Source organism: Pseudonaja textilis, chromosome 1 (genome assembly GCF_049901715.1).
Source record: "Pseudonaja textilis isolate UNSWEBS1 chromosome 1, rPseTex1.2, whole genome shotgun sequence".
In the NCBI taxonomy this organism is placed as follows: domain Eukaryota; kingdom Metazoa; phylum Chordata; class Lepidosauria; order Squamata; family Elapidae; genus Pseudonaja; species Pseudonaja textilis.
Window position 1 is genome coordinate 272811246 of NC_141990.1, and position 13474 is coordinate 272824719.

The following is a 13474-nucleotide window of genomic DNA, read 5'->3' on the forward strand; positions in this document are numbered from 1 at the left end:
TCTACAAAGGTTTGGTTCTTGCATTTTCTGAATCAGAAAAGTACCTGGTAGGCAATGTGTACCTTATACCATTAAAGAACTATGGCATTACAACTTTTGTTCTGTTTCCTTTCCCCAATCCTTTTCTGTAAACATTTTTATATATCAGATTCTTCTTGATTTCCTTAGAAACAAAGCCCTGCTACTTTCCTAGGACTAGCATGCCTGAATAAAGTGATACTCTAAATCTTTCTGTGAATACCAGATTTATTCTATTAGAAACAAGTCTTAGAGAGCTAAGTATTATATTACTATGTACTGTATATCTAGGTACAAATGAGAAATAAACAACAAGAAGCCAATCATTTTATCTAAAGTTATTTCAAGGAATGGAAAACAAAACAAAATGAAGCCCTCAACTGTTATTTGCTTTTTGTTTCTTTCTCATTTAAAAATAATATCTGACCCATAACAAACATACTGGCCTTTACATCTCTGAGAACATGAATTAGAGATACCATCAGGAAGTCAACATGATTATAAGATTGGGTCCCTCCTTGCATACTGACCTGATCCACATAATGTCCCATGAGATATTGTGGTTTCTTTAATTTTGGCTACTGACTGTGTTGCTATATTGTTTGTAAACAAAGGTTTATCTATTGCAATTGCATCTTTCCAATGATTATGTAAATCAAAGCTTCAGGCAACACATGAATCAGCATACTGTATTAAGATGAGTAAATCTTCTCAATCTTATACCCTGCAGATCTATTGGGCTACAATTCCTTTCATTTCCACGTAGAATTAATGGCCATGCTGTTAGAAAATGATGGAAGTTATAATCCAACACTTATAGAGGGTCTGAATTAAGTAATGAGGTATATAGTATTTCTCCATGAACATAATTCAGTTACTGTAACAGTAAGTGATAATTTCTGTATATTAAACAGTTCCCAATGATGAAACAGTAAAACAACCTTCTCTATGATACATGAAAACTCCAATTTCCAGTGTTCTCAGACATCATGGGAGGTTGGTTGGAATTCTACGAAATGGAGCCCTAACCTACCCGCAGGGCACAAGGCTAGGGAAAGTTACACTATAGCACAAAGTATGCATGTCACTTCCAATCTGATAAAATACACTCTGTTTTGCTCAATTTATCTTGTACAGCCAACAATTCCAACTATATTTATTCTTGGTGAAATGTGAGTTGTAGATACATAACACTGAATAAAATCATGGGAAGTCATATGATTACCACACACAAGGTAGGACCACACACACAGCTTCCCAATATATATTCAGATCAATGTAGCAGTATATTTTACCATTCTGAATAGTGTTGGATTTAGATTTGGTGAGTCCCTAAGCTATATAAAGTTTTCGAGCCTCCTGTTATAAGTTACACCAGAAAGTTTCTCAAAGGTATGTACCAAAACAGGACTTTGGGGTACCACACAAAAAAATGAAAACATATATATGCCTTGTAATTTACATATAAAACCATTTTAAAATCATGTCTAAAAGTTTGCTACTCAAGAGTTTTAAAAACTACAATACACATTAAAACTACAAAATATTAAAATCAAAACAATATGAATTTTTGTTAGGCCCTGCAGATTGTGGGGCCCTAAGCTGTAGCTTGTTTACTTTATGCTTAAATATTGCATTGATTTTGATTTGTAGCTTCTATGAAGCTGTATATTAAAGCCAACTCATTCCTTCAGATTGCTCCAGCCAGAGAAACTCTCTATTATGGGGTATTAGTGTATAAACTGAACTGATGGTGCATCTTATCAAAAATATACAAAAGTGCTTCTAAATATAATGTTGATGGCAGAAACCCACTGTGATTGAGCCATTACCGCAGGGGTGACAAACTCGTGGCCAGTGGGCCAGATGCGCCACGTGCTGGCCCCCGCCCAATTTAGCAAAGGAGGTAAAAGTCCCAATACATCATGTGACAATGCCGTGACTATGTGAGTTTGACACACCTGCATTACAGGATCTCTTTGTTATACCACCAAATATCCAGTCTTATTTACTGTAGTCTTATCTGTACTAGACACAAAAGTTTTTTTACTATGAGAAAAAAGGTAAATTAACATTTTGATTGCAGTGCTATACAGAAACCTCTTCCAATCTGCAATGGCCAACATATTTTGGGAATTCTGACAACTATATACACTTACTAAGGGAGCATGATGGTTCAGCAGTTAAAGATGCTGAGCTTGTCTGCTGGAAAGCTGACAGCCAGGCTTTGAGCCCCAGTGCAGCACGATTACTTACCCCAGCTCTTGCCCAACTAGCAGCTTAAAAACATGAAAATGAGAGTAGATAAATAGGAACCACTTCGGTTGGAATGGAATGGAATGGAATGGAATAGAATAGAATAGAATAGAATAGAATAGAATAGAATAGAATAGAATAGAATAGAATAGAATAGAATAGAATAGAATAGAATTCTTTATTGGCCAAGTGTGATTGGAAACACAAGGACTTTGTCTCTGGTGCATAAGCTCTCAGGGCACATACAAGCAACAAGTGATAATTCATGATCATAATAGTGTTTTGTGCACCTCAGTGTATAGTCATGCTGGTCATATGACTATGGAAATGTTTTTGGACAACGCTGGCTCCCTTGGCTAAGAAATGGAGATGAACACCACTACGTAAAGTCGAACACCACTGGATAGGGGAAAGATTTACACATTTACAATATCTGGAAATTGGTGGCATTAAATGCAATGGAACTTATTTCAGAATAGAAGAACGCGTACCGGTATGTTACTAATTCTATAAACATTTCACAAATTCAAGCAACCCTTCAATTGAAAAGTGATGAGCAATGAGTACACTGCAAAACAACCACGTAATCCTTGCACATGGTTACAGACCATGTTTCCCCTGCCCCCAAAAATCTGAAGTCTAAAAGGTTCAGTAGATGAACAGATGCTTAACAATTATCTTAAATGCAATGGGGATTCATCAGTAATTTTATACCCAGGTTTTGTCACAAATATTAGTTCATTACAAATTTTATTAGACATATTATTAATTATTTGTGTTAACACAGGGAGTGTTATATTTGTGTGGATTAGTGCTTAGAGTATTAACTCCCTTCTTGGGCAGATCCACAAATACTGATTCATAATATCATTAAAGGAAATAACCTTCCAGTGTTAATGAACCATAAAAAATATGAGGTATGTTTAAAATGTGATTAAGTCTAAGGGTAATAGCTCTGGATGGCATGCAACATAAAACTGTTAAAATAAACTAATAAAAAGTGATAGAAAAACCAACACCTGGAAAAATAACACAAATTCTACAGATGAATTATCACAAAAGGTCCATCACCCACTCTAGCTCAAGGCCTGGACGAATAGCCAAGTTTTAAAGGCTCACTTAAATAAGGGAAGGCATATGAATCCCATGGCATCGGAGGGACATTGTTCTAGAAGGCCGGTTTACATTTCAAGGGCATATGACAAGAAGTAAAATGGGGCTACAATTACACTAGCAACCTTGCAGAAATATTCATAGATTAAATATTTTAAGTGGAAACACCTTCAGATTTAGCACAACTTTCTAAAAGGTATTACTATGAATACTAAAACACAAAAAGGTTGCAGAATGTTTTGATAGGAAAGAGAAGACAATCCCTACCAAGACAGATTTGCACAACTAGACACCTTCTTTAGCAAAATCAAGCAGGATTTTAAGGCAAACTTTCTACCTGTAAATCATAGCAATTGCACCAAACATAGACTGATAACTGCAATCACACACATATGCTTTGAACTCATCCCCAAGTTCTGAAGCATTTAGTAATAACAATGGGGAGATCGCTGGAGTTATAGTATATGGTCAGATTCCCACTCTAAAGTGGGTTCTAGATCATCTCTTCACTGTTTATCTGCTGCCCTTTCTATCATACACACTAAGCAATACCTGTTACATCATACTCATAATCCATCTAAGATCTAAGAGTTGGAAAAAGGCTTGGGTGATCATCTAGGCCAATTCTCCACTAACATAAGAATCTAACTCACAGATGGCCGTCCAGCTTCAGCTACATACATAAAATAAAACAACTCCAAAGACTTCATGCAGCAATCTGCTCTGCTGTAAAGCAGCTACAAACCTTTAAAATCTATGCTAAAGTCCACCCCAAATCTTCTCCTTGCCATTTGTACCTGATAAGGTCTAATCATATCCTTCTAAGCAATAAACAAAAAATCTACAGGGAAAGAGAAATGTACATCACCATTTATAACATTTCCCCCTCTTTTTCTCATTAGACTGACCTGTCTACTGCTTTGCATCCAACGTTATTATGTATTTATAATGTTAACATTTTTTCAACACACAAATAGCATCTGTAGATCAAATAGTTACTCAAATAGCTTTGCATTACACTTATTACATGGCTGGGAATTGGATTACAGGTTAAGGGCCATACACATGGTCATAGGCACATTTATCTTCCCAATTTCCAGGCTCACCCAGGGATCTGCTTAAGAGCGCTGTTTCCTCGCTTTGGCAAGCAGCAGCCAACCAGTGGAGCACAAGGAAAACAAGAAGGCTGCTTGCAGAGAAGCAACCAAAAATGTTTTCCTTCCCTCTAACCAATGAACTTGCTTGCTGCTATTGGACCACTACGAGAGGAGGGGAGCCTCACCCCCTTTCCATCTTGGTGAAGTCTACCTGAGAGCAGCTGATGCCCGAATATCATTAGCAGTAATCTGTTCCTTAACACCTAATCAATGTTTGGATGTCAAAGGAAAACAGGCAAAGCTTCCAGGGCCTAGAGGGACAGTAGGACCACCTGTGGATCTGCAGGTTGTCAATCTTTCTTGATTCTCTTCAATGCTCACAGTACATTTTAAAGTTCTCACCAGTTTATGGTCTGCTGCTGTCTCTTCACTGTTCAGTCTCACAGCACACTACTGTAGATCCTTAATAGCCTGGCAAACAAGAATACATAGCAGTCAACAAACATTAGTTAACAATTCCCACAGAGGACAAGGAACTAAACACACCCACACCCACCTTTCCTAATAGAGGAAACAAGAATTTACCTTTCCATTATATCATTAGAAAACATTTGCAATTGCTTGGTATAAAACTGGGTCCCCCCCAAACCCTAATCTAATCATCTAATCACAATGCTTTATTAATACTGTAAATTTCAAGTAGGCGTGGTTAGGGATTTCTCCAAAGATTCAAAGGTCCTTGCTGGGCAAATGGTAATAATACCTTGCACATATTCAGCAGACATGTTGCCTACATGCAGCCTGCTTTCTGTGAAGCATCAGTTGGGGCATCTTTTAACTCCTTCCAGTCTGCAGTGACAGTTCCAGCTGTCCCTTTTCTTTCATTCCACACACTGCACAATTTGACAGTATTCAGAGAGAGCCACTCCCTCAAAGAAATGCCACATTGCCTCCTCCCAGGTCTGTGTTCCTGCCCCCCCAATCCTCTGCCTCCTACAAGAGCTGAAGCTGGCAGGCTGAGAGAGATCCCTGCATACACCCCCCAAAAAAAAAAAAGATGCTAGGGAGGGCAATTCCAGGGGAGAAGGAAGGAAGGATTGCGAGCAAATTGCACTCCTGCCATTGAGCAAAGCTGATTGGAGGACGGGTTGTTGCTGGGTTACAAGAATGAAGATGGAATGAAGGCCTCCCCCAAGGAAAGACAAGCTTTCTCTCCCCCCCCCCCAAAATAAACCCTTAAAGGGGGGAAGAAAAGCTAGGTACCCTGGCAAGTAGCTCCCTTTCTCCCTGCGAGCCCATTCAATGCCCGGCTTAGCCCATCCACAGTGCCAGGAGGTGGTTTATTGTCAGGGCGGGTGCGCTTTAAAGTGCAGCTCCCGCAGAAAAAGAGTTAAATCCTCGGGAAACGGACAAATCCAAGCGCTCGGAGAAGGGCGAAGACGGCCTCCCTCATAAATAAACCGACGAGCCCGCTGGGGCTCGGGCTCCAGCTTACCAGCGTCCTTATGAAGCAGCCCTTTTGGGAAGGAAGCGGGAGTTAGCGCGCGTGCCGAGCCGCCTGCCCGCCGCCCGGCACTCCAGAGCTCAGGGGAGCGCGGGAAAGGGGGCGCAGGCCGGCCTGACATGTCCGTGCAGGAGCTGCGTTCACCTGACCCTGGGAGTTTTTGACTTCAGGGCGTGGTCCCGCGACAGAGCTATAGCAACACCCGGCCCGGGAAGGCGCAGCTCGGGATTGCGACAGACCGCAGCAGAAAGCGGGCGCTGGGGCTTGAAAGCAGCCGGGGGGGGGGGGGGAGGGGGTCGCCCCACTCTGCCCTGAAGCAGAAGGCGGCCTGGTGGGGTGGGTGTGAATCTCAAACTTGAGGTGCAGGGGTGAGCTCGTCCCCCACCCAGTCCAGTTCACGAACTAACCAACGGAAGGAACCGCCTCCTTTCAGACCTGGCCCCTTTCAGAAAGCGTTGGACCACAAAGCTCGTCACTCCTGGCCGAAACAGCCAAGCCATGTGGCTCAAGTAGACGGGTGTGTGTGTGTGCCAAGGCTGAAGGAGACGAAGTTTAGGCGAGGCAGAGGAAAGCTGATCTCCGAGCCTCAAGGCCAAAAGCTCTTGATAACCCTTTCACCTAATTGAGAAGCAACGCTGACTTCCTAGTTATGTCTGGCAGAAGCAGTTTGTTCACTTTGTCTAGACAGGCAGAGACATACCAGAGAAGAATGTCTGTGGCAATTCTCAATCATTCAGGTCATGGTTGTCCCAAAGGTGCTTTTTCCCCACTTTCTTGGCTTGTTATCCTTTGAAAACTTTTCACTTCTCATCCAAGAAGCTTCTTCAGTTCAATTTCAACTAAAGAAGCTTTATTGGATGAGAAGTGAAAACGTTTTCAAAGGGAAAGAAGTCCAGTTGCCTTTTGGAAAAAAAAACACTTAGGGGGCTAGGGAACAGAGTGTCATCATTAATAAGTGTGAGTGTTACAAATATGCAGATAAAATTTACATGAGCCAATCAAATCAACAGTACTGTATTCCTACATTGTCCCTCAGCTACATACATGTATGCTAAAGCTCACAACATACTGACTACTAGAAATGCATCTTTTTTTGTATGCTATTGGACAGAGCTGGACATATCTAGAAGATTCTGCTACTGAGGACATCATGTATAAAGAAAAAATAAGGTCACGGTTTAATAGCTTGCTAAGCTGTTCACAAATAAAAATAGGTTGGGTTTATTTAGAAAGATCAGAAGCAAACAATGAATGTTAAACATCAAGGCGCTGTATATCCAAACAGCTAAGATAAAAATGTGATTGTGTCTTTTTGCCTAAGTTGCTGAGAATCAAAACATTCATTTTAGTTAAATCAGTCTTTCTCTAGCTTGGCATTTTCCAGATGTGTGAAAATTACAATTCTCAGCCAGAACCATTTTGAGCATTGCAACACTAATGCACCTGAGGAGCACCCCATAGAGAAAACTAAATTAGTTTTCTAATTTAAAAAGCAAGAAAAAACAATTTCACTTTTTATTCTTTTTATTTCTCCCCAAGCATTGTTCTTTATCAAACGATCTTGTGAATGCCACCAGAGTCCACCACTATGTACTAGCCATCCAGGATAGAAGGACCAAGCGTTTATGAAGAATTTAAACAATGGAAAATTCCAAAGATCAAAATAAATTTAAAGAGGCTTTGTATTTTAAGTATTTCCACCACCTGTGGAATTTAACCACCTTTGTATTTTAAGTATTTCCACCACCGGTTACTAGAAAAACTCATTTTATTATAGTATGGTTTGCTAAATAAGATACTACTGATAGCTCTAGGTATTTTATCTTCAATAGTTACTGCAAAATGAATATAGATTCACATTCTTTTCATTTAGAGAAAGGGAAAGAATGAGATGTACTACGGTGTGGTAGAGGCTAGATTATTCATCCAAGTATTTTTTTTTTGGTGGAGAAATCCTTTTAATCCATAAAGTTGGAATGTGTATCATAGGAATTGGTTCCCCCCCCACACACACAAGTTGAAATCTGTTCCTTCCAAGAAATACAAAAGAGGGAAGCTATTTACATGAAATAACTATATGCTGATTTATAAGTATAGATGCACATTTAAATGTTGCTAATTATTAAATGTCAACAACTCACATCTGATTTCGGATGATGAATGGACTGATGCTTAACAATCTGACTGGTTTCCAGTAATCTCCCTGATCCCGTCTAGGCACTTTATTCATTATCATTCCCTTCGATTTCCCTTAACCTTGCCAAGCACAAAATTTTTTTTCTAATCTTCAGCTGTTTGTATCACATGATCAATGTATGCGACTTATTGCTTACTGAGTATTTCCTTGAGCAATTAATCTTTTGGGGGGCCTGGATTGATTGGTTCTTGCAATCCATGGTATTTTTAGGAATTGTCTCCAGATCTGTTACTTAAAAGTGTCTATTGTCTTGTTCTCAGGGTCCAACTTCATTAGTTGTATATATCTTGGAAATATCATATGTCCCACAATCTTTTTAAAGTTATCATTGCTTTCTTCCTTAGGATTCATTTCTAATTTTCATTCTGGATCCTCATCTCTTCCAATCCTGTTATTCTTATAATTTATTTCTTATATCAGTCAAATAAATATAGAGGCAACTTGCAGAACATTTCAGAAATAGGCATGTTCTCTTGTGTTGTCTTCAGTATAGATGTATTGTTCAATATTTCCAGTCTCTAGGGCACAAGGTCTTGTTCCTCATTTGTTAACACAGGGCTGTTATACTTTAACTGCTGTTTCTCCTTCATCTTGAAACAGTTCAATAGGTCATTTGTCCTTTCCTAATTGCCAGCTAGTCATTCCTGAATATATTTGATGTCTCTTTCTAAAAAGAGTTCTAAAATTCTGTTTACAAAGGGTTTTCACTATAAGCTTTTTAACTTCCTTAACCATTGTTCTGTTGTATACTACCTTTGAATAGTCTTATTTTCTTCTGTGATTTATCTGTTCCTCCAAAAACCATTTGTTATTTTTCTTCTCCTTCTTTCCTTCTTTTTGCTGACATTCTTGATTGTGATCCCTTGTTTTTATTTGTTTGTTTTGCTTGGCATTGAAATTAGTGATAAGTCAATTCCAAGGCTTTCCTTCCTTTTTTATGTCTACCATGATAGCTTCTTCTGAAAGCTACTTGGATTTCTTCCTCTTTGAAATTTTGGAAGAACACTGTATTATTTTCTGCTGCAATTTTGACAGTGTCTACTGTCTCTTCCTATAGCACCTCAGGATAAGTATATGGAGTCTGTTCCTCTTAGTGAGCCTACATTCTTACTGTACGTCTTCTTGGTTAAATTCTGCTGGTACTGTATAACATGTTGAAATCCTTGTCACTGTCTCCTTAATGATGCTTAAATTTGTACTTTCCAGAACCCAATACTGTGTGTTTAGGAAAAAAGTGCAATTCCTTTAAGATCTGCTGATAGCAGAGATAGTATTCAGCAGGTTCTGACCAATTCTGGAGAACCAGTAGTGGAAATTTTGAGTAGTTCAGAGAACTGGCAAACACCATCTCTGACTGGAGGTTTTACAGTATTCTTCCCCTGTCACGCCCATCAAGCCATTCCCACAGAATTGGTAGTAAAAAAAATTGAATCCCACTACTGGCTGATAGTATAGATACATCAATGTCATATGAAGCACCCTTGTCTCCTTCCAGTCCAAATGCTAACTACCTCAATTAATGCATCTTGCATTATTTCATTTCCCAAGTCTTCTTGTAATTCTAATTTCCTTCATTTTACCAATGTCTGCATTCCAATTGCCCATTAGTAGCATTGCATCCTTCCTTGATAGCTCTGAAGTAGGTAACTATCCTTGTACAACTCTGATGTTCATTGGATATCCATTCTAAGAATATTCTCATATAGGTTTATTGGCTATAGTCAGCCTGGCTATACACAAAATGTCCTTGATAATCCTTGCTACTTTTCCCTTGTATGGAACCATGGTCTGAGATAGACAGAAATCCATCCAATTATTCATTCTGAATATACATCGTGTCAAGGCAGCTTGCTGGGGATATCTTTTTATTTTATCTCACAATAATAACCTCAGGTGGTAGATTGGACTGAGAGTGAGTGAGTGACCAAAAGTTAATAAGTTTTCCCAGCCCTATTTCAGTTTATTAACCATTATATCACACTTATCTGATTTAAACTGACCATGTCATCCACTTTTTTCTCTTCCTAATTATTCTATTTGCAAGAGCAAGTTCTGCTTTTTTTATCAACTAAGTGTTGATACATTGGTTGTGACAGCTTGTTACCCAAACAGCTTGTTATCCAAGCCTGATGTTATAGGCTGAGAGTAAGTGGTCAGGCTTTCATGTCTAAGGTGAGACTAAAATCCAGAGTGTGGCTTCTAAGCTGGTGCCATAACCACTAGACCAAACTGATTCTCAAACCAGTGGATGGCTCTTTCATCCCCTCACATTTGCTTATTCCTAAAACATTCAATATAGTATCTTCCATTTCCTCTTCAACATTCAACTTTTCCTTGTTTCATGTTTCTCGTGTTCCCTGCTCCAGTGTTTTTGGATGCTATTTACCTTCTGCCTTGCCAATTAAATAGTTACTGCACAAACATTGCACTGATCCTCACAGCAACACATGGTATGGTAAGGTGGGAACAGTGATTTCTAGTGCAGATAGAAACCACAGATTCTCAAAATGTGTTACACAGCAGACGTATCTCAGAAACAATTAAATGATTCTGAATGATGAATGGGCAGTAGGTTGGGTCTTAACTCATAAGCAAAGCTATGCTGATTGACCATTCAGAACATTTGCTATTCTCCCTCCTTGTGGTAGAGTTTTCTTGTGGCTTTTTTTTCCTCCAAAGAAAAAAATATTACAGTGTAAATCTTCAGTGACTTCCTTCTACAAAAATAGGTTCTGGAGAAAAATGTCAAAACTTGTAAGTGAGGTATAAGAACAGAATACCACTTCAGAAAAAAAAATGTTGAAAAAGTTTCAATTAGAAAAGCTTGCAAGAAAACCACAGAATGCCATATACTTTTTTTTCCCCTATGTCCTAATATAGGTGAAGCAGAGGAGGGGCAGAAAACAGTTCCAAGACTTGCAGTCAAAGTTATCCAAATATTTGGCAATGTTTTCTGTTTCTAATATTGTCCTATCTTGGTCAAAAGCCAGCTCTATATTATCTTTCAGTGTGTTGCTAAAATAAATAGGCAATTGGGTGTTGAATTAGCACGAAAACAAGTCATTCACTGAATTGTTCCAACTTGTATAATCCATCTCTTAGTGTGCTGATATCAACAATTTCTTCTTATAACTTTCCTCAGACTTTCTTTGCAAATGGAGACTGCAAGGAATATTCCAAAATATGACAGTAGCGTTTTTTCATAGTGCCATGCTTTTATAGCACCAATTTTCAGATATAGAAAAACCTCAGTTTAATTGTGGAGGAAAAGGTTATCCCCTAAATCCAACTGTCCACTAAATCTGGGTTTTCAGTGGGTTTAAAGCTCTGAGAGATGGGGGTATAGCACCTTGCTCAAATTGCACTCAACACCTTTGAAAGGACATTAGGTTTGCATATTTATTTCTCACTCACTTTTGCAAACTGCTTGTTAGCTGCTTTTCCACTATTAGGAACTTTTGGATCAAGGTATTCTACAACACTGGTGAGTTTCCATCAAACTTTAGTGCAAGATGTTTTAAATATAGCTTTAAGGACTTAAAACATTTTAATAAACAGCAAAAGTTTATAACTTTGGTTTTAGAAAGTTACAAACAGACTAAGGATCCAAATAAATTTAAAACAAAATTTTGGAATTATTATTTTTTTAAAAAAACCCTTCCGATGGGAAAAGAGCAACAGCACTTAGGCTCATATGCCACTTCATAGTTCTTGACAGGACTCTCTGAATGGTTTACAGAATCAACATGTTGTCCCCAGCAATCTGGGTCCTCATTTTTCTGATCTCATTTTACCGACCTGAAGCAACCTTCGGTCAGGATCAAACTCCAGGCTTTGGGCAGCCTGCCTTCTATAACTACTGTGCCACTATGGCTCCTTGTTTTGAATTGCTTAAAAAAATAAGATAAGACTTTAAAAATTGGACAATAGAGGGAACTAAAGATTCCTAAAGGAGAAGAATGCTCAAAGTTGACTTACAAATATAAAATGAAGCAAAATATTTAAGCATTAGACACATTGAAGGATATTTTTGAGGAATGATCCAGGAATTAATTTTAAACCTCTATAGGTAGTCTGTGTTTAAAAGATGTTATAGAAAAGGAATATATTTCACTTGACAAGATTGAAACTGATTTGAAAATACATGCTACAAGAAATATGGAAAAAGATGATACAAATAGCAAACCAAAATGTACCTAAATAATTTTCCCAATTTGAATTTACAAAAAAGATTTGGTAAACCTTTGAAGAATTTTATTTATTATTTATTTAATCAAGGTTAAAATAGAGGTGTTGTTATCTTTATAGATTTCTGTTGACAAAAGGACTGAAATTTTAAGGATTTGTTTATAGATAAGAGATGGGATATGGGAAAAAGAGACATTTGTTGTATTTTAAGTGAAAGTGTTAAGTTACTAAAATTATTTATACTTATTGTGAAAAATAGGGAGTTATTTCTTTATATATTCCTTTTCTCTACTATAGTTTTGCTGTTTCTCTCTTTTCTGTTTTTCTTTTTTTCTTTTCTACGTGTTCAATTTTTTTCTGGTTGTTTTTTAAAGTTTGCATTAGTTTCTATTGTTCTATTTACTGAGTCAGCAACTTGCCTCCAACAATCTGGGTCCTCATTTTACTGACCTTGGAAGGATGAAAGGCTGAGTCAACCTTGAGCTGGTCAGGATCAAACTGCTGACAGATAGCAAAGTTAGTCTGCAATACTGCATTCTAACTACTGCCACCAAGGCTTATTATTAAAGTAATACATTTTAAACTGGAATTTGACCTTTGAGTACATATACACTATAAAGTGTTAGAATGTTAAAGCGACAAGCTAATTAAATTTGCTCTTCCATTTGCATCTTGCTTATATGTTTGGATCTGTTAAGATAGGGGAGGGGCTGATGCATTCTTGGGGTTCTTCATCACTTGCACATAACCATGGCTCTAGCATGCTTTTTTTTTTTGGGCTTCTGTCCCCATCGTGTTGCCTTCATCTCACCCCTCAGCCTTTGGATCAGAGAAACAGCCTTAAGTGATTCATAAACTGTGTTACTGATAAAGTGGTATTTCCCCCTTTTCCAATGGTTTCCAAGGTCAGCTTCAACGTGTATGAAGTCTGATAGGGTTTGTCTCCCATTGCCTTGGAGGGAAGTTGGATGATGCTGTCATCGAGACAATAGAACCAGGATAAGGACTGGCAATGCAAAGAGCAGATTTCCTGCTGCAATACTTCTTTTTTGTTGACTCAGGGATGGGTGGATCGCATGTTAGTTCAGCAGTGGGGAAAAG

The 13474-nt window shown here is 38.3% G+C and overlaps 1 protein-coding gene across 2 annotated transcripts in view; it reads right to left on the reverse strand.

Moving 5' to 3' along the window:
* PAK6 (p21 (RAC1) activated kinase 6) overlaps positions 1–13474 on the reverse strand; it is a 72445-nt gene that overhangs the window by 49059 nt on the left and 9912 nt on the right. Inside the window, exons 1-2 of one of the 2 annotated variants that reach the window (XM_026710303.2) lie at positions 5980–6153; positions 4887–4955 (exon numbers count right to left, since the gene is read on the reverse strand). The gene's annotated coding sequence lies outside the window, so the exon portion shown is untranslated. Of the gene's footprint in view, positions 1–4886; positions 4956–5979; positions 6154–13474 lie in introns of those variants that run through there. The other variant, XM_087921818.1, reaches the window with a different exon arrangement.